This window comes from Gobio gobio, assembly GCF_949357685.1.
Source record: "Gobio gobio genome assembly, chromosome: 8".
Lineage (NCBI taxonomy): Eukaryota > Metazoa > Chordata > Actinopteri > Cypriniformes > Gobionidae > Gobio > Gobio gobio.
Window position 1 is genome coordinate 33,365,863 of NC_137114.1, and position 22,809 is coordinate 33,388,671.

Below are 22,809 nucleotides of genomic sequence, written 5' to 3' on the forward strand. Positions count from 1 at the left end.
GGAAGGTGGTCATAAAGTTATGCCTGATCGGTGTATATCGTCATACCGCCAAGGCCCTGGTGGCATAATAATAATAATAAAGCTAAATAAACCGCAAAGGATTATATTTTGTGCACGCCTCAAGGAAAATAACATAGCAGCTGCCATTTTCAGCCATTCACCTGAGCTAAACTGATTTGCGCCAGTAATTATTAACTATGAAATACTGACTGCGCTGGGCTGGGCTGCTCTGAAGGAGAGGCCTGGAAAATTCACTTAAACACTACTGACCACAGAATCAATACTAGACACGGGGGAGAGATATGGATATGTCATGCTCTGTGACATTATATTCTGCTCATTGACTGACATATGGATTCTGAAACGGCCTTAGCTGCTGGAGGCTCCAAGAGCACAACCAATCCTGTATGGTTTAATCATTTCATGATTTTGAGAGCTTGCTTTTGTGTTTTTATTGTTAGTCCACCACTATACAAGTGTTAGTGAAAGACATAAGCCTATAATTCTTCAGGACTGCGCCATTTCAAACATCAACCTGTTGCAATTAAATATATATATATATATATATATATATATATATATATATATATATATATATAAACCAATAAGATACTGGTCTGGTATATTGTGCATCCCTGTTGAAAATACTCAGAATATATTAATAAATAATAATACAGAAATCAGAATACAGAAGCACGTTTGTTAGCATCACTGCTGTTCTTCAATCAATTATTGTACAAAAAGGTTTTTCATTAGTTAGGGAAATTGACTGAGTTTTGAGTTTGTGAAGGGCTGGTCTCATGGGTGTTGCTCAGATTGGTAAATGTCCTGTGAGTGGCCCTCAACACAGAAAGTGCTGAATGATGCCCTTGTCTGAATTCTGTGGAGACCGCTCTCATGGATACTGACAAATCGTCACACCATAATGGTTAACCTTCACTACAACAGAGAGTTGTGCTTCTCCATGACCTATCCATCAACTGATCAGGAATCCAATGAGATCATGCATCTTACTCTGTTTTCTGTCAGGTGCATATACATATGCGCTACCAGCAGCCAGGCACTCAGGCTCCAAACTTGTGCGGACCTTTGTGCCCTTTTAATCGTGTTTGTTCAGTTGCTGTGCACATCTTGTCTATAGGGACAGGCTTTCTATGAAAACAAATGCAAATCAGCTGTATCAGTCCAAGAAGCACTTGCTTCAGCCACCTTTAGCCATAATCACACGCTTGGGATATATCACTGACCCACTACCAATGCCAAAACGTACCATAAGAAGCACTAAAACAGAGGCCTTCCACTGTTCAGACAAACATGCACTCCTGACCCAAACTTATGCCATAAATACAGACGGGCAAAAAAAGTATTTTATGCTGATTATCCAGTGCTGATTTTTTTAGTTCACCAGTCAGTTGAAAAAAACACATACAAGCAATTCCACAACAAGACGATAAAAGAAGCCTTCTGGAAAGCCATCCAAGCATGATCATGCCTGCAGCAGACTTTACTTTGCAGATTTTATTACATGCAACATAAATATGCCAGTAAATAATACATGAGATAAAGTGAACGTCTTTGTTCCCCTGAAATACAGCAGAACACTGCACACGAAACATTTCAGATTTTGCCAGATATCAAGTATTATTTCATCCTAGTGTTATATATATATATATATATATATATATATATATATATATATATATATATATATATATATATATATATATATATATATATATATATATATATATGTAGTTGGACATTACCACATGTAGCCTACTTACTATAGTAATAACACAGTAAATTATGGATAATTACAAGTAACTAGCCCTAAACCTAACTGCCATAATAATTTTAAAAGAATTATAAAAGGTTTTAGACACAACTTTTCAGTATTTTTTTCTAAGCAATCAAATTTGTCAAATTTTTTACACCTTTTTTAAGTAATCGTGTTTAACAGCAGAATTTCTGATGATTTCTGACATTACCCATGATTCTGAAACAAGCTATTTTTGCCAAAAATAACTTGTTATTACCCGCCCACTCCCATGAAGCACTGCAAATGTTTTTATACACATATTCTAATTATTTAAAAAAGTACTTTTATATTTAACCATTGCTTTTATTTTGATTATGTCATTCACAACGTTTCATGGGATTGAAGTTCTTTCAATCTTTTCAATTCTTTAATTTTTTTTGTTCATGGTTTATAAATATTTAACAAAAACTTTTTGTAAAACCATGGGTGTTTCATGCATCAGAAGGCTGCATCCTAGTAAGGCTGCCACATCATCAAACTCCGTCAAAGGATGTCTCAATTTAAAGGATCATTTGAGGGTGCCTTCGTTTTGCGTCCTTCATTCGGCCTGATTTGAAGGATGCATCGAGTGTATTAATCACATAATGCTAAACTGTGCATAATGTAAACCAATAGGAGACCACAGATGGTTGTCATTACCTATACTGCATTAATAGAAAGGCAGTTAATATGAAGATCTTTAATATAAAGTGTTTCTCAAATTATAATGTGAATAATATTTTCGCGGAAACATTTGTGACGTAGCCATGCACACTTACTAGAACTAGACTTCTCATTCTAGTATTTAATGCTATGTAGAACTCTATCCTACAAGGCCCTGTCCGAAATGGCACACTTTATGCACACTTTCGATCTTGTTGACTTACAATGGCTTCCGCATACGTGTGTTTGTTAAGTCCATGAAACCATAGGGTGTCCCTCTTGTCATTTTAGGTTTCAGATGCGCCCCCTTTGCGGTCCATATGCACCCTCGATGCACACTTTTGCCAAGCCCGCACTGAGGCCCTGTGCCAAATGGCACCATAAACACTTGCGGTCTTCCTACAAGTCCGCACTTTCGTGACGTAATATTGGTTTGTTTGTCTGAAAGAAGTCTGCTGCGGAGCTCACTTTGGTGCAGGTTAGGCAAAAGTACGCATCAAGGGCCTAAACACCTCTGACACCTAAAATGACACCCTACGGTCTCATGGACTTAACGCAGCAGCCATCGTAACTCCACAAGTGCATATGAAGTGTGCCATTTGGGACAGGGCCAGAAGCGAGCTTCGCAGCAGACTTCTTCCCGACAGTCAAATCGCCGTTACGTCACGAAAGTGCAGACTCGTAGGAAGACTGCGAGTGTTTAGGGTGCCATTTGGAACAGGGCCCAAGCCTCGGAAGAACTGGACTAAGAAGGACACAGCCTCACTAGGATGCAGCCTTCCGTCTGATGCACCCCCAATGGGAAAAATACTACCGGAACAGTCTTCCAAACGAACAAGTATTTGCCATTTACAGAGCCTGCTGTCACTCACCCACCAGACAAACAACGACAGCATCGAACAAACGAACACATTGCAACGTGAAGACATTAAATGTGACCCAGAGCAGGCTGACACTGAATGTATTTTTAGAGCTGTTTTTATCAAAGAAATCACACACTCATCTCGTCTTCTTACCGATGATGAACATGACGTAGGTGTCTTTTGGATACAGAGATTTAATTTAAGACCTGTTACTGTCTGCACTAATAAAGAGTGAGAAAGTGCTTGGAGTAGAGTTGTTTGGTTATGGTTAATGGTTCTTTTCAGTATATGAATTGTTTTCGTTCACATGCTGACTCATTGATCTGAAGACGCATTTACTGCATTTCCTTTCTGACTATTGCAAGAGCCAATAGCTTTGGTGCACTATATAGGGGCACTATTTGAGGGGACAGCCATGTAGTGGTGTCTGAAACCATAGTGGACGTTATTGAGTGCACTCATTCAATCCCACAATGCACCGCAATAATGAATGTACGCTCAACAGCTTGAGAATACCCATAATGCACTGTGAGTGTCACGTGCTGAATGAATTCCTGTGTCTCGCCAGGATATAGCGCACACAGCTGAGCCAATCATCCATCCATTTTCCAAACCGCGCTGATCCAGCGTAATATCATACAGGTATAAATTCCTTTTTTAATTGATTATTAAATTAATTAATCATGGTTTTTATACCTACATCCTAGTTTCCATGGCAGAGTTCAAGATGAATCTTTTCATTACTACTGGAGCTGCTTGTTTGCTACGTTTCAAATAATTATTAAACAGCAAGCAGAGACTATGCCTAATGGGCAGCCCTTCCAGCGTACTCTTTGTCTAAATTCACTCCCTCTTTTTCATTCACTCCTTCCAGTGGACTATATTAGTGGAGTAATGTAGGGAATAGGGAATGAGAGTATAGATGGCGCTTTCACAAGGAATCGGTTGAGTGAACGACTCCGTGACTCGTTCAAAACACAAAAGACACTCACTTGTCGCCACCTAATGGCATAACAATGACACCGCCAGAAAGGCCACCCGATCTAATAAGTGAAACAATCTTTTAGGGCCACGAATTCAAAAGATTCTAGCCACTGAGATGACTCAGACTCAAAATCAAAAGCAGTTCAGTTTAAGGTTGTTCTCGCTTCATTGCATAGTGAAGGAGGGATTATCTCATTGTTATAAAAGATGCGTTGTGGTGACATACACTTTTCACCCATTACGCCACTATTTTTCACTTAGCAGTCATAAACAAGGGCTTTATATAAGAATTTGATCACTTTCGTAAAACATTGTGTTGCCGTTTGTAAGTTCACACTGAAAGCAAATAATGACTGTGAATGAGACTTTTTTACAGCACAGACTCGCTTGCCTACATCCACCAGGGGGTGCAAAGATGACACCCATTCCCCCCTCTCATTTTCAGCCAAAAGCCCTCAACACGAAGCTCTCATATACATCATTTCAGGGCTATCAAGGAGGACCAAACCAATGTCATTCTGTGTAAAAGCTGTACCAGATGCTGCAAAGTTTAGGGCACACATGTTGCACAACCGGCAACACCTAATGCATCGTAACGTGTGACTTGTGCACACACAAACAGATAACCGCCTTAACCGTTTTAGTCCATATATATCTGAGGTTAAGATCACTTAAATAGATTAAGATTCAATATCTGACTTTGAATGTTCTGGAACCACTACAGAGCACAACAATTAGGCTAAGTTTCTTGCGTCACAGGCGTACTCTTCCTATCTTTCAATATATTGTATGCATGGCGATTTTTTCATAAACCTGGATGCATATGCAACAGTAGTCTACACCAGCATTTGTTATAGCAACTCATCCGTGCTCAGTGTGATTAAACAAGCACCACTTATAGGCTATAATAAATTATTTCTAAAGAATGATCTAATTGACATGCAAATCATGTTCATTGACTAACAATTGTTGCTGTGACTAATACAGAACATTGGGATGGAAACGTGCTAATTTACTTTGAAATTCATTTGAGACATATGGCTCCTAAATGTTTCCAATTGCACACAATTATTCAAGTTTAGCGGATTTATAGCCGATTTGGCATATGCTGCTTCGAGGAGGCTATCTGTGATTCTGCCGTGTGTCCACAGAATTAAAATGATGTAGGCTAAATCCAAACAACACATTAAAGTCTCTAACGGTCTACAGCAATTTCCCATGCAATCCAATCCATCACATGTTGAATAAACTATGCAGAATGCATTGAAGCAATGATGCGGATCGTCTTACCTGTTTCAAAGCTCGTCGTTTTTATGCCTCCGCGATTTATGTAGCTATAACAATATCAACGGTGTTTATTCTTCTGGTGGTGTTTTATTTGGCTTGATGTGATCTTCAATGATCAGCTGTTGTTTTATAAGCACTGCGCGCGTGCACTATCAATTCCCACCGTTCCCTAGTGCCCGGTGCAACGCTGTTGAACACGATTAAAGAAAAAATAAAACCTTAGCGAGCGGTGTGCCGTCAAAAACTACTTTCGAAGGCCACTTCATCTTAATTTTTTCCTCCGTGTACATCCGTATGACACGAGCGATGCGGGACAAACGCACGCTGTCAAGAAGAGAAGGGGGGAAATCCGCATCCCAGTGAGAAATAAATGAAACGGATATCCTCTCTCATGTCAAATTAAGTCAAACATCGGTTGGCGGTCTTCTTTTGCTCTGTTCCCTTCACTTTCCTCCTTCCTCCTTCCAGAGACGAGTAGCTTTAAACACAGGTTTTAACCGCGTGTGATAAGAGCCCGGTAGCTCTCCTCTCTCTTCTGCTTCAGGACCCGCACTGATACTACAGCTCGCGCTCCTGCACGCTGCTCTCTTCTCTACACACACGAGCTCTGCTCAAAGCATCTCTGGTTTTGGAGGATTTCTTTAGCAATGATCGAAATGCAAGTTACACTGTCAAATATACGGATGGAATCGAAAAGAATCTATTGATTCTGCTTGCGATTCAATTTTTTCTCAATATTCATAACTTGGCGATTGCATTAAAAATAGGAATATTCAGCTAAATTATTTGGACATATCAGGGAATTCTTACCGCGTTGACTGCCCTCAGCAGTCTGTTAGAAATAGTGAAAAATTATATTTCAACAAATAGGCCTACACTTCTTTCAAAACGTGTTCACAGACTTTGGTGACTTTTTAGGCACGACATAGCCTAATCTAATCATTTGTTCAGACTAAATATTAAACAAACATAATTAGGCAGTCAAATTTAATTCATTATTCATTTACACTATATAAAATAGTCTATTGTACTGATTAGTAGGGTGAAGACTGGTAAAGTGGGACAACGGGTTAAGTGGGACAGTTAAGCTTTATTATGTGGAGGCATTCACTTGCACTGGCTGTATTGACGCGTAGACTAACATACCGTACAAAACATAATGTGTGAAATGAATTAGCCTATAAGAAGATATGTTCATGAAGGTTCCTCTTTTTTAAATGTAAAATTATATGAAATAAATTAAACCCAATGCAAAATATTGTGGGCAGCCGAGAGGGAGGGAGGGAGTTAGAGGGTGAAACTGATGACCCTTAAAAAAAGTGATGTTTATTATTGTTGTTTATATTGTTGGTTATAGTGTAGGACTTAGCCTAATTCATTAGGCCCAACACTTGATAATTTAATTTGTTTGACTTGAGTGTCCCAATTTGCCAATAAAGGTGTCCTAGTTTGACAGTAGCGCCTGGGAAAATGGTTTGGTCAATGTGTGTTTGAGGTAGAAGACTCATCCATCCTATGTTATGTTTCTTTCTTTTTTATTTTGTATAGTATAATAGAGCTCTTAAGCTATTTAAATAGTATCATATGAGGGGCTAAGACATTTGGATCATAATAAAAAAAATACGCAGAAGGTAAATGATCAGAAAGTGTCCCACTTTACGAGTATTCACCCACATTCTCCGACTAAAGCAAACCCAACACTGTTTTAAGTCGCGCGAACCCTGCCTATACAGCAGTAGGCTTAACATATGTGGACCATTTTGAGTCTGACATGACGAGATGAACAAAACTTGCGCTTTATTAAGTAAATTGCGAGACCGCTCCGATTGATTCTGACACCTTTTGATTCGATAAATGGATCTGACTCGTAAGAGTCTCTTGTTCTGGAAATGGGCTCCACTCTTCACTGCGTTCGGTAGATTCACTTAAAATAACTGGCTCCAAAGAGTGGGGAAATGGACAACACTGGCAGTGATGTAGGTTTTTTATTCATTAAGAAGAACCGGCTCAAGTGTCATTCGCTCGCGAAATAGCGCGCTGTGCTTTTGATTCACAAAAGAACCGACTCATAGTCGTTCGTTCGGGAAACAAACTACACTGTTGCGCTGTTTTTTTTTTCGCTTTGAATCTTTTGTAGCCGTTTTGCGGCGTCGGTGAATAATGCAGGAACAGCGTTCCACCGGCACGTTCGACGACGCAACCGAACGTCATGTATATAGGCTATTTCAGTTCGTGTATTGTTTAATTGAATTCCCAGCGATTATCCAAGCAACAAAGCAGCCTCCTCACAAGAGAACCTAGCCTACTCTCTTTCTTGCTATATTCATGTTGTATGAGCCAAGCATCCCCCATAGCCTACTTCTCATCAGGTGTAGCCTACATAACGTGCTTTGATCATTTGCTTTAGACATAAGTGCTCTCTGTTTGGTGCCAATGAGTAATTCATTAATCACATCTCCCCATACTCTGCATGGACTTCTGAACATTCTGCACATTTTACTCAGCCCGAGAATCATCACGGATGAATAACAGTTTACTAAAATGAAACACATGAGTGTCAGTAGAAAGTCATATTTCAGGAAACAGGTTGTCAGCATCAGGAAACTAACACACACACACCCCCAGTAGCCTGCTGCCTAGATGTGAAGCTGTTTCATTTAGACTGCCCAAAAAGGAAATTCACACATTAACATGAGATCAAAGACACTCTTTCTTGTCACATCAACAGCTCTCAGAACACTTGAAATTACATAGAGTGCACTACACGCAAATAAATAATAGCCTATCTTACGTGCGCTGCAGAAATTATAAATCATTGTCCGTAAAAACAAAATCTACAGACCCTGCAAGTTGTTGCAGATAATTAATGAGGCCTTTCATTCATCTCACCACCCTTAATGATGTATTTAAGATTTAATGCATTTTCTAAACCTTGACTCAGTGAGCAGTGCAGGTGTTCAATAGCTTGTGTGTCAGCATCCCTTTAGAGCTGCCTATGAATCAGCAAGGCTGTAGCTCTGCTAAGTGAGGACAAATCTCCACGGACTGAGAGCTAGATTTAGGCTAAACGGACACATAATTGTACTAAGGAGATACGCATCTGTGATTCTGTGCAAAGAGAGACACGGCAAATTTTATGATGTAGCTTTAGAGAAGACCAAGTTCTTACAGAGCCCTTATCTTAGCCAGATCTAATCCACGTTTTCTTGACATGTGGTCCGGAGTCGATTTACGCTGCTGGATAATAAGAATAGATGTCAAGCTATGTGACCTTTTCCCTCAAACACACACCAATCACGCAACCTGTCATTCCAGTCGAGGTGCACACTTTGAACTCCCAGAGAGGGGTGAGGATGGGGGCAGCGGGAGGCTCTGCTAAACTGATGACTTGAAACCTCCACAGATTTCTGGGTTCATGTCAAATAAAAGTGCCACGATAAAGATGAGTGCCCTATTATGCTATTTTAAAGGTTCCTAATTTTGTTTTAGAGGTTTACATAGGTCAAAAAACACTTTCTTTTCCATTGCACGTCACCTCATTTCTCAAAGTCGTAAAACGACTTGTTTGAAGATTCAGTCTCTTTAAGCTTTGCCTTTCCATGAGCTACTCTGCTCTGGCTGGTCAGACGGACTGGTCTTTTGTGATTGGTGTACCGCTTACAGCGCATCAGAAACTAAACTCTCATTACCATAACTGAACTTCCGCTCCGGAGGCTTCCTAAAGCTCAGCGATTGTACACACTGTAAGGACCGCAACAATAGCATCAATTTTACCACATCAATCCGAGCACAAGGCCGATGATAAAGCTTCGGAAGAACTAGTTATTCAACCCGAACCTCCATCGCAAGGACGACTTGTGCAGGACGTTTCTCACTGTTAAGTTTCTACTCAGTTTGTCGTACATTATGCGATGTTGCAGCAGTAATTCCTCTACATCAGCATTAACAAGTGTGCATCAACAAGCCGATGTGTATATTTAGAATGTATTGCAGCGCACGTGGGAACTGTATCAATAACAGGGCATACAACGTTAGTCAAGCATTAACGTGAATCACATAACATTAAAGTTTGTAAAACAAAATCTTGATCCATCCTTTTTCATAACTAAAAGTAAGAACAAGAGACAATCTGCATGAATAGACAGTTTTAGGTAGTTTTAGTGGCCCACAGCAGCTTTGCAGTAGTATTCTCAGAAAATGTGAGTAATAACATGCTCATCCTTTGGAAGTATTTACAAAGATTGTACACAACACGAACCAGCTACAGTTTGAGGGCAGGTCAAAGTAGACGTTGTTAGCGGGTGAAGATGAAGACCAATGAAGACCATAGGCTGGCATTTTGCAAATGTGTTACATTGTTATGTATGAATGTTATGGAAGTGAGACTGGAATTTCTGACCACTCGTTTAGGCAGTTCAGAATTTACATTCACAAACAGCTATATTACACACTGCATGATGAAAGGTAATATCTAAAAACACATAATAGGGACCCTTTAAGATTAAGTTATAAAATATATTTTTCAAGGTGAAAATATATAGGCTACTTTTTATTTGTTTAACTATTAAAACAAAAAATTATTGAGGATTTGCACCTCATATTTTACAACTTGAACTAACCTTGCCTTGTCCTAAAAAGGTCAAATGATCTGATATTTAAGAATTTTTATTTTATTTCACAGACAGTGCTTAAGCCTGGACTAAAATGCATGATCTTAAAATATGTCAATGCCACTGTTTTGCCTCAAGATGCACACCAGTAATGTATACAACTTTACAATAAGGTTCATTAGTTAACTACATTAGTTAAAGGGTTAGTTCACCCACAAATTAAAATAATGTAATTTATTACTTACCCTCATGTCGTTCCAAATCCGTAAGACCTCCGTTCATCTTCGGAACAGAAATTAAGATATTTTTGTTGAAATCCGAGGGCTCAGTGAGGCCTCCATAGAGAGCAAAGCAATTTCACTCTCAAAATCCATTGACGAACTAAAAGCATATTTAAATCAGTCCATGTGAGTACAGTGGTTCAATATTAATAATATAAAGCGACGAGAATATTTTTCGTGCGCCAAAAAAACGAAATAACGACTTGTAGGCTACAGTGATAACCGATTTCAAAACACCGCTTCATGAAGCTTTGGAGTATCGAATCAGCGAGTCGAATGAATCATGATTTGGATCGCGTGTCAAACCGCCAAACTGCTGAAATCACGTGACTTTGAACCGCTGAATCGACTCGCTGATTCGACTCGCTGATTCGATACTCCAAAGCTTCATGAAGCAGTGTTTTGAAATTAGTTATCACTATACAAGTTATTTTGTTTTTTTTGGCGCACGAAAAATATTCTCGTCGCTTTATAATATTAATATTGAACCACTGTACTCACATGGACTGATTTAAATATGTTTTTAGCACATTAATGGATATTGATTGAGTGTTTCATTGCTGCCTATGAAGGCCTAACTGAGCCTTCGGATTTCAACACAAATAACTTAATTTGTGTTCCGAAGATGAACGGAGGTCTTATGGTGGAACGGCATGAGGGTGAGTAATAAATGACATTATTTTCATTTTTGGGTGAACTAATAATGAACTGCAATTATAAAGCATTTATTTATCTTTGTTAATGTTTATTTCAACATTTACTAAAGCATTATTAAAATCTTGCTAACATTATTTAATGCACTGTGAACTAACATGAACAAACCATGAACAGCTGTATTTTTATGAACTAACGTTAAAAAAAGATTAACTAATGCTGAACAGAAGTGTTGTTCATGGTTAGTTCATGTTAACTAATGCATTAACTAATGTTAACTAATACAGCCTTATTGTAAAGTGTTACCGTTGGGGTTTTTCTAAGGCACGTTTATAAAAGCTACTTAAATGCCCTAATTGACTCCTGGCTTAATCTAACCCCTGTCTGTGAAACCGGGCCTTAGGGGGGAAACTAGAAAAAGGTGTGCAACTAAATGAGTAACCATTGTAACAAATGAAGAACGGGAAAGCAGACCACAGAAAAACTAGGTGATGCAAACTAAGAGTACAAGAAAACAGAACATAAACCTGGCATGAATTGCGTTTGTAATGTATTTTTGATTGCATTAATTGTTCTGGACAAGTGAATCTCAAATCACTGACCCATCAGCAGAATCTGATTCCAAATTTTCAACATATACCTCACCCTATTGTTTGTTTATTATTAATTTTTCCGCATTTAATAATGATTTCAGCCACCAATAAAATATTTTACTTTTATTTATATCCACTTCCATAGAATTATTCTGAGTTGGCGTACTTACTTCTAGGTAGCCTGTCAATGGCCTTCTCCCAGTGGGACTCTTCATGAGACTTCCTTGTACGTGAAACATCTGACATCTACAGAGAGGAGAGGACTAGCAAGTGTGAGGAAATATACAAATATACGCATCCACTTTATCTGTCATAAAGACATATTCACCTTGTCAGTAAAAGAACAGAGAGAACAGACATTTAATCTCTAAAGATGTAATGACACTTTTACCCTAAATCATTTGGAACTGCAGGATCCAAGCCAAATGATTTCACATTACGCATATCTAAGTGAGCCAAGTTTGAAAGTTATCATCCAGTACTTTTGTTCTAATGGAGTCTTTATTCCACATATAGCCTGCGAGGCAGCAGATTTGTTCTGTATTAAATTGAAATGAAATCTGAAATGTCATTTTCCATGTTTGTTTGTTGTACCACAAATTTCATCTTTATACAGTTTACTTGTCACGCGCATTACGAATATTTGAGGCGTCGTTTTGATTTGCCTGGCTCTGAAGCCAAAGCAACAGAATGCGACTGTAAAATATACCAGTATACGTTTCCATTACAGGCTACACAAGTTTATGCTGAAAGAAATTAAAACAACCCATGTGGTGGTAAACAGATGTAGTGTGCGTCTGTTCCTGGGGTGATGAATACGATTTCCTGTGTTATCATCTATGGAGCACAGATATTTCTTGTTTTATCAAACACACTGACTTGTTACATTGAGGAGTTGGGGATCACTGTGAAATTTCATCCATCAGCAATGGCAAAAGACAATCTGTTGACGGCCTTTTCTCTTCATAGCAAGATTTATTAACTCCGAGACGAGGGACCAAGGAGATGATTTGCCTGTAGAAAGGTTGTTACATTGAGGCAGTTCAATCTCGTGCCAGAACCAAGAGCATTTGCACTTCATTATCACAGAATAATTTCAAATAGAAACTGCAAACCAGATCGCAACAGGTGATGCATTATTACAGACGGGATGGTGTTTGGAATGGCGCCGGCTATCAATCAAGAGCTCCATTTGAAGAAATGATGCATTGGGGCAAAATGCAGACGCACATTAGGCTGCAGAGCATTAGTCGTAAATGATCCCCGCATTTCAAACATTATTCTACCGTCAGTAGACAAGATGCAGTGCAGCACGCACAAATATGGCTGAGATGAGAAATGAATTGGACAAAACAGAGGTGACACTTCTGGTACTGAAAAGGATCTCTCAAGTTGGAAATCAGTCACGGTCGTCCTTGTCGGAGCGACCGTTTTGAGACTGTATTATGATGTTTGCACTCATAAAAGCCTTTGCCAGGGCTGCTGAGTTCTTTATCTACATCGATACGTTTACTGCTCCTATTGATGGAGGGAACTGATCTTGGCGGTGGAGCTTTTGTCCTTGGTGTACCTTATGGAATATCATATTCTTGTTGAAGTTGACACCAATGCCTGGTGAAGCATGTGTTCAGAGCAGAAATGTCTCCAGGGTGGCAAGTCATATAGGGTTACAACTGCAAACATTCCAACACGTGCAACAACAAAAAAAGCACAAACACTATAAGGACAGTTAGAGTGATTTATATAAATAACACCAATATGTACAGTTGTAAGAAAAAGTGTGTGAACCGCTTGCAGAATCTGTGAAAATGTGAATTTTTTTTAACAACATAAGAGGGATTATACAAAATGTGTTATTTTTGATTTAGTACTGTCCTGAATGAGATATTTTACTTTTTTTTTCTTTTTACAAAAATAAGTGGAATTTATTCAAATGACCCATTCAAAAGTTTATGAACCAGTAATTCTCAATACTGTGTTGTCACCTGGATGATCCACGGCTGTTTTTTTTGTTGTTTTTTTTGTGATGGTTGAGTCCCTTGTTTGTCCTGAGCAGTTAAACTGCTCAATGTTCTTCAAAAAAATCCTCTAGGTCCTGCACATTCTTCAGTTTTCCAGCATATTTTGCACATTTGAACCCTCTCCAGCAGGGACTGTAGGATTTTGAGATCCATCTTTTCACACTGAGGACGATTGAGGGACTCAAACTACAACTACTAAAAAAGGTTGAAACATTCACTGAAGCTCCAGAAGGAAACACGATGCATTAAGAGCTGGGGGTGAAAACCTTTGAACTGGATGAAGAGGTCCAAATGTTTCTTATTTTGTTTCAATATAAAAAAAAATAATTTAGTACTGCCCTTCAGAAGCAACAGAGGAAACTTGCATGTTTCCCTGAAGACAAATTAAGTACAATTTACCTTGATTTTCAAATTCAATAGGTTTTCACCCCCGGCTCTTAATGCATCGTGTTTCCTTCTGGAGCATCAGTGAATGTTTCAACCTTTTTTAATAGTTGTGTTTGAGTCCCTCAATTGTCCTTAATGTGAAAAGATGGATCTTAAAATCGTACAGTCATTGCTAGAGAGGATTAAAATATGCAAAAGATGCTGGAAAACTGAAGAATGTGCAGGACCTGGAGGATTTTTCTGAAGAACATTGGGCAGTTTAACTGCTCAGGACAAACAAGGGACTCATGAACAACCATCAAAAAATAAAACAAAAAACAGCCCTGGATCATCCAGGGAACGACACAATATTAAGAATCAATAGTTCATTTTTGAACGGGGTTATTTTATTTTATTTAATTCAGCAATTTTTTTGTCTTGTGGACTATATGTAAACATTTTGTATGTAAAATGTCTTAGTCAGGACAGTAATAAATAAAAAATAATATGCATTGTGTATGATCTCTCTTATTTAGTTAAAATTATTCACATTTTCACAGATTCTGCAAGCTGTTTGCATACTTTTTCTTGCAACTGTAAATCTGGTTAACTCTGGATAAGAGCGTAATGGTCTAAATAAAAAGTGGACTAAAGTGTCTCGTTAATTTACACAGGGTTCAACTGTACGTTCTATTAAAAAACAATGGTTTTTAGCCGAATTTAACTAATTTCATAATTGACGAAATTCAGTTATTGAACAGATTTAAATATACATAAACAGAATTCAGTTCAACACAACTGAAATCTGTTTCAGATTTTTCAGATTTCAAACCTTTGTCTTTTTAGAGCTCTGTTGATGCATTGAATTGTTAGTATCACTAAATCAATCATTATTTTCCTGTCTATCACTGTAAAGCTGCTATGAAATCTGTATTGTATAAAGTGCTATTTAAATACATAAAAAAAACAAAGACTTGATTTGACACGTGCCGTAGAGACTGAAGTACAATTTGTGTACTTCCAGGAAACACAACTAGTTTGTACTTTACAGTAACATGTGTACTTACAAAAGTGTTACATTTATAATTATTCCCCGCCTCCAGTTCACAGTTGCTGCATTGGGGGAAACAGTATCCCATGCAGTGTCCTTAGATGCATTTACATCAGATTTCAGCAAGTGTAGTAGGAAATTCCATGCATACAGAAAAAAACACACTATTCATAGTATACACATTGCAAATTGTAATAGAGTAGGAGTTGTATGGTAGTATGCCATTCCAAACACAGCTTCACTGATTTCAGTGTTCTTGGGCCGATTTAATGGTCTGAAGCGCATGGTGCAGGTGTACTTAGGACGCGTCCGAATCCACTTTTGCTAGTTCAACAACAGAAAAAAATGGTTGACGCGCCATGCACATGGTCCGAATGGGTTGTACCTAATCTCTTAATAAATCATGGGTGGGTTTTGGGCGTAACATGCATTAAACCAATCAGAGTCCCATCTCCCATTCCCTTTAAAAGCTAGTTGTGCTTGCACCATGGCGGATTCGAGCAGAAAGACTGAAAGCTTCTCCAGAGAGGAATCCTTTTATTTTTAATATTCAAAAATGTTTGTGTGCTGCTGCGCATCCCTGTGTGTGTAACAAGCAGAGTGAACGCGCGTTGTGCACCTGCATATAGGGGCATATTTCTAACGCACCCTTTAAATAACACAAAACTACTGCGCTATTGACTTTAGACCAGGTTTTTGTTGGTCAATGGCGCAGTCGTTTTCAGCTGCCTCAAAATAGCAACTGCAGAAACAGTAAGAGAAGTATAATAGTATGACATTTCGAACACAGCCTCTGATAACTTCTGGAAGACGTCAGGTTATTGGCAGATGTCCTGACTAGTTTATTATTCCTAGACAGTTAGTTAATATAATATTTCACTGACCAGACATTTTGCACCACATGCACATTTGACAAGAGACCGTTTGCTGTGAGCAGACTTCTTTGCTTAGTATTGTCAGCCTTTGTGATTTTGCAATAAGCCTTTTAGCTGCTAATTAGATTGTAGATCTCTTAGCTCAGCTTAACACAGTTTACAATATTTAAATCCATTCTGCATATTTTCCTTTCAATCAGTGAAGAAATTGTCAACAAAAAAAGTGTGTATATTTCATGCGGGGCAAACCAGAACTGGTTCAGGGGCTCCTGAAGTAATGTGCAACCTGAGCAGGCTTGGAAAATATTCATTAGTTATGAATCAGTCAATCTCCTGGGCCTGAATGCAATGCTGCGCTGTTGTGTTTGTGTCAGGCAGAAGCATAGACTTCTCTCCTCTCTCAGACAGACAGCTGTGTAACGGCTCTGGCATTCTCCCAGTATCCACCACAGAAAGTCTAGTGTTCTGATGCCATAAAGCTAAGACCCATGTTAATTTAACAAATCTGCCATTCACTCTATTATGCAATCAGATGATGACAATAGTTAAACTGATTTTAAAATAATAGTTTATCCAAATGTTTTAACATTTTGTCATCAGTGTGTCCAGCTTGTAGTGCAGTATATATAGAACATGAATTAAATAAAGATGTATAATTTAATACATTAATAAATAAACATAGCAGTTAATGGATTGCTTTATTAAATTCAATTAAGATGCATAAAGTGACTAAGCATAGGCCCGAAATATGATTCTTTTCAATGACAATGTCATCACATAAACCTATTTGGCCTTTGATAGACAATTCACCCTTCGTTAAACAGCAGAAAAAGAGTTCATTCTAAAATGTTAATATTGTATGAGAAGACCATATCTGTTTACACATGCCAAGCTCTACTGACAGTAACTGAACCTCATGGGTGATATGTTGAAGAAAACAAAATGAGCATAAACAAAAACCCATCCATCTGTCCACATATCTAAAATGACAATTTGCATCTCAAGAGTCATATTTTTGATGCATTTTATTTAGAGCTGTCAAATGAACTTGATTTAATACAATAAATAGCATGTTTCACATTTAATCAAGACTCACCTCACCAAACCAGTGGCAGCATGTGGTTAATTGAATTAATGAATCACCATATCGTGTAATTAATTTGATTAAAATCTTTATTTGATCGACAACCCTCATTTTATGATTATTTTCACTCATTGGAACCGTTGAAACAGTGGAACTGGTTTTCCGTTTATCGTGTATTGCAGTTTACTCAAGGTCTACAAGATTAGCTTTAGGTGTCAGTCAAAAGCTTAGACTTTATTAAAGGGATAACCAGGGTAAACAGGCATTTTCTTTTCTCTCAAGAGGATTGAATTTACTGTGAGAGCATTTGTAATGAGACACTTTGAATGGGGAAGCCATCAATTTATCCCTTGTTAAACTAGCGGAGTTAAAAATAAAACTACGTCTACCATTACCAAAATAGGACCTTATACGTGTTGAACTTCAGTGTCATTTGTCTACAATGCGTAGAAGAACAAATGAACCGGTTCATTTTTCACTAAGCCTGTGTTTTTGTGTCTCCTAACCCTTTATAATTGTACGTGAAAGCCACAATGAACTTTTCATTGGAAGAACGGCATTTCTGGCGAACAGGTGCCCTTTTCCTCAAGAAGCCAAGAGGCTATCAGATACATTAAAGTGGACAGCAGGATGTCTGAATGCCTCTTTAGAAGGGCTCTGTATTGAGTTTGACCTGCGAAGGTAACGGACAACAGCACAAAAGTCATTTTAATTCCAGTCAGGCTTTTGTTATCCACCTGCTACTTGTAGTGAGGACTGTCTCCTCACGCTGACATTAGCATGGGAGCGTATTGATCAGAATGCTGTGACAGTGTTTCAGATAGATTAAATCACCTGACCTTTTTTGTCACCTACAAACAATTCAACGTTCCCAAACAGGCATTCCAACTCCTCTTATCTCACTGCTAAGCATGCTTTTCAAATGGATAAAGAGTGGCAGGAACACATGTATCATTTGTTAGCAAGCCAGTCATATCAAAAACCTCACTTTTGGCCAGGCTATATGAATAAGAATCACATTCGTGAGACCGCTAATGTTTCGTACATATGGCATATAGTTTGGTTGACACTGCAGCTTATTCTGCTCAATACAGACTATCTAAATGACATGGGAAATATAAAATTGTAATTTGGTTTGCTTTTATGAGCCATTTAAAATACAAAAAACTTAAATCTTTTTTTTTTTCAGGTAGTTGCAAAGTCAATATTTCTCATTTCAATAATCTCTCACTAGAACAATGTTATATATTTTGTTGACCTGTGTACTTGATTATATTTTAATCAGTTATGGACCGTCAATGACGTCATATCCGCGCTACCTTTGATTTCTTTAGAAACCATGGAAACACCAAAGACGCGGAAAACGGTTAGTATTATTATTTGAATATTTAATTCATCTATCTATGTTTTATTGTTTGTTTTCTTGATTTACCACAAACCATGTTTTTACATGCCTCAGACACTATTTTGTCAATTGGCTAACATGGCATAATCAGAGAGAGCTTTCTGCATCATACAATATACAGTACATTCTGAAATATACTGACACGTTTTTGCATATGCACAAGTTTATAAAGACAAAAGTCTTTATACTTTTTTTATATTGTAAAATAAATATACACCGATCAGGCATAACATCATGACAGGTGAAGTGCATAACACAATTATCTCTTCATTACGGCACCTGTTGGTGGGTGGGATATATTAGGCAACAAGTGAAAATTGTGTCCTCAAAGTTGATGTGTTAGAAGCAGGAAAAATGGGCAAGTGTAAGGATTTGAGCGAGTTTGACAAGGGCCAAATTGTGATGGCTAGACGACTGGATCAGAGCATCTCCAAAACTGCAGCTCTTGTGGGGTGTTGCAGTGGTCAGTATCTATCAAAAGTGGTCCAAGGAAGGAACAGTGGTAAACAGTGGTAAACCGGTGACAGGGTCAAGGCTCATTGATGCATGTGGGGAGCGAAGGCTGACGAGCTACTGTAACTCAAATTGCTCAAGAAGTTAATGCTGGTTCCTATAGAAAGGTGTCAGAATATACAGTGCATTGTAGTTTGTTGCGTATGAGGCTGCATAGTCAGTGTGCCCATGCTGGCACATGAGCATAAGAACTGGACCATGGAGCAATGGAAGTAGGTGGCCTGGTCTGATGAATCACATTTCCTTTTACATCATGTGGATGGCCGGGTGTGTATGTGTGTCGCTTACCTGGGGATCACATGGCACCATGGATGCACTATGGGAAGAAGGCAAGCCGGCGGAGGCAGTGATGCTTTGTGCAATGTTCTGCTGGGAAACCTTGGGTCCTGCCATCCATGTGGATGGTCACGTACCACTTGCCTAAGCATTGTTGCAGACTATGTACACCCTTTCATGGAAACAGTATTCCCTGGTGGCTGTGGCCACTTTCAGCAGGATAATGCGCCCTGCCACAAAGCAAAAATGGTTCAGGAATGGTTTGAGGAGCACAACGAGTTTGAGGTGTTGACTTGGCCTCCAAATTCCCCAGATCTCAATCTAATCGAGCATCTGTGGGATGTGCTGAACAAACAAGTCTGATCCATGGAGGCCCCACCGTGCAACTTTCAGGACTTAAAGGATCTGCAATTAACATCTTGGTGCCAGATACCACAGCACACCTTCAGGGGTCTAGTGGAGTCCATGCCTCGATGGGTCAGGGCTGTTTTAGCAACAAAGGGGGGACCAACACAAAATTAGGAGTATTAGGAATAATGGTCATAATGTTATGCCTGATCGGTGTAAATGTATGTTTTTTTTTTTTTGGTTTTTGGTTTAAACCCTAAACAAAGAAAGATTTGTAAAGCTTATTTGGAAAATTTGCTTTAAAATACAGTATCCTGAATAAGGGTTATTTTTTTGTCGAGTAGACTTGCCTCAAACAAAATGTCTTTCAATGATTTGATGCCACTAACATGGCAAACTTTGGCAATTTAGACAACGATTAGACAAGAGATCATAATAGCAACTCAGTAGCTTGTAAATTTAGTTGGCAAAGTGATAAAAACCTTGCGCACCGACTCCTGGAAACTTTGTTGCAATCTGAATGAAGCTTATGATTTTCACTAATTTTGTGTCAGCGGTCAGTGAATGGACTGTAGTAATCCAGAAACGACCAAAGTGCCAAATCATAACCAGAAATGTTCCTGAAAGGCCCTTACTGCATGGGACCCTACCAAGACTAAAGTTAGAATGACTAATTTCATCTCCTCTGATGTCGCACTCAAAGCACCCAGGCTCCGTCTCCATCATAATTAAACAGGGCTTAAGGTATGCGATAGTGTCACAGAAGGAGATGGAAGTGTCTTTCATTTCTCTCATTGCTTTTGCGGCCAAAGAATCGGGCCCCTGAACATAGCGGGGTCATTCCTGGCATCCCTGTCTCAGATGAACAATTCACACAGGAGATCAAGGATGATGAAGCAGACATGTCGGATTGCATGCTCACCATGGTAATGAGACGGTGGTTAAACCCTCTCCCGCCTTCAACTCCATCTCAACCAACAGCTCGATAAGTACATCAATGTTGTTGACACCCTACAGGAGAAAAAGCTGCTGAAATTTATGGGGCACCATCCGTATGAACTTGAGCTGAGGCAAGCGCTCCCTGTGGACAGGACACGGAGATACGAACACAATTAGAGTGGGAGGAGAGGGGCCGTGAAGCACATCACACCGAGACTTCAACAGTCTTTGCTCAGTGGTAGTCTGTTGTCAGCGCTGATCGATTGCTTTGCACGTTTGCCATATTTCTGTATTGGAGGCTATGCGCTCACAGCAGCAGAATACGGCTGTCATTCTTGTTTTTGAGTGCTTAATACAGTCACGTTTACAGATAGTTTGGTTATTTATGAGCGAGACAACCGCACTCTAACAAACTTCCTTTTAGAGGTGTGGCTTTGGACGGCGATTTGCAGGGAGGGTGGGATTGTATGCTTTCAATGCTAGCAGGCTAAAGTTAGCATTTCCCAGATCACCTGTGCACCTCATAGACAGTAAAAGAAATGGACACAGCGACCCCATAGACTTCACAGAGAAAAAGTCAAGTAGAAGCACTCACTTAATAGTGTAAGCTGCAAGGCAATGGAGCCTTTTATACATTGTCGTGTTTGTTTAGAAATAAACAATGGACCAATGGAGTCTTTAAACGCCCCAGATGTAAAGTTATTCGCTGTCAAAGTGACAGCAAAATGAATGGGAGTCAATGGGATGCTAACAGCAGGTGATGGCCTGGTTAGCAATGGCTGCCCCTATGGAAGGTACGCTTTCCGGGGGCTGGATTACCCCCTTGGTGCACCTTTAGCATTTTGTAATTCTGACTTTTCCCCCTCAGAATTGCGAGTTAATGTTTTCTAATTCTAATAACATCTGGGGTCCGTTCTTCGGATGTCGCTAACTCATTTAGCTGGATTTGATTGTTGACGATTTGGCATGATCTTCGATTGTTTGGTTCTTCGACGCTCATTCTGGACTTGCCGTCATAGCAACAGGTCCGTAAACTTAAACCTGCTCGAAAGCAGCTTATTTCATGTTAACAGGATTAGATAGCATATTTTTAAGCGGCGTCGATACTTAAAATTTGTCCTAATCACTGATACCTTTATAACAAGAGTTCCTTACTAGACCAGGGGCAATAATAATTTTAAATAGAAACAATAATAATATAAATATTATAGATGCAGAGAACTTGATCTTGACCTTTAAGAAACTTAATTAATGCTGTCACATAAAAAATCTGCTTCAAATTGAATACATTTTTTTATGAATTGCTAATTAGAGGGTGTACAAATGCTATAAAATCGTGAATATAAAAAATTGGGAATCATGTTTAAATAAATGTATCTATTATAACTTTAATGTTGTTTTGGTTGCTTGACTGTTTCCTTATAAAAGTTCCATACATTTTTTTTTTTTTGGTCAAGTTTTTCGCCAGGTGGCTTTATTTATATGATGTCATTACGTTGCTGTCTTGCCGCCAGCCAATCGCTCCATTGCTGATCGTGGTTTCGAGTATCGCTGCATCTGCCCTCTTCAGGGAACACAAGAACGCGCAGTAATCTTAGATAACTTAATCCAGATATTTTATTATCCAATCCGCAAATTAATTTGAAGAACCAAATTAGCCAGAGATAATTTATCACGATTAAAAGATCTGGGATCTGTCAAATCATCTCAGATGTATTAAGCGAGGTACGAAGAACGGACCCCTGGTAGAGTTTACATCTTGCTTTTTTTTTCTCTGAATTGCAAGTTTATATCTCAATTCAATTCAGAGTTATCTTTTTTAAATGGTGGCTAATGTCAAAAATCTGCCTGTAGCCATCCCAAAATGCATATTTAGTTTAAAAAATGTTTTAGTAGCCTAAATTCCATTTTGCAGCCTATTTATATTCATGAAATGAACTAAATGTTGTGTCCCAGACAGACCCTTTCATCCAGAAAGAAAACCCTCTTCACTATCACCCTTCATGATTGACAGCGATTACTCGTTCATACAGTAGCTGGAAAATACTTCAAAAAGGCTGCTTTGCGAATCAGTCACCTGTTGTAAAATAATTCTGGATGTTTGTCACCATTCACTGTGTGAACGTATTTGCAGTATGCAGTGAACTCAACTGTTTCAATGACAACTATTTGCACATCAATGCAATGCATGCTGTAGA

General features: G+C 38.7%; 1 protein-coding gene across 2 annotated transcripts in view; it reads right to left on the reverse strand.

Moving 5' to 3' along the window:
• The window catches only part of grik4 (glutamate receptor, ionotropic, kainate 4), a 511,925-nt gene extending 505,773 nt beyond the window's left edge, over positions 1-6,152 (reverse strand). Inside the window, exon 1 of one of the 2 annotated variants that reach the window (XM_079824290.1) lies at positions 5,599-6,152. The gene's annotated coding sequence lies outside the window, so the exon portion shown is untranslated. The remainder of the gene's footprint in view (positions 1-5,598) is intronic. The other variant, XM_079824289.1, reaches the window with a different exon arrangement.
• Between the last annotated feature and the right edge of the window lie 16,657 nt (positions 6,153-22,809).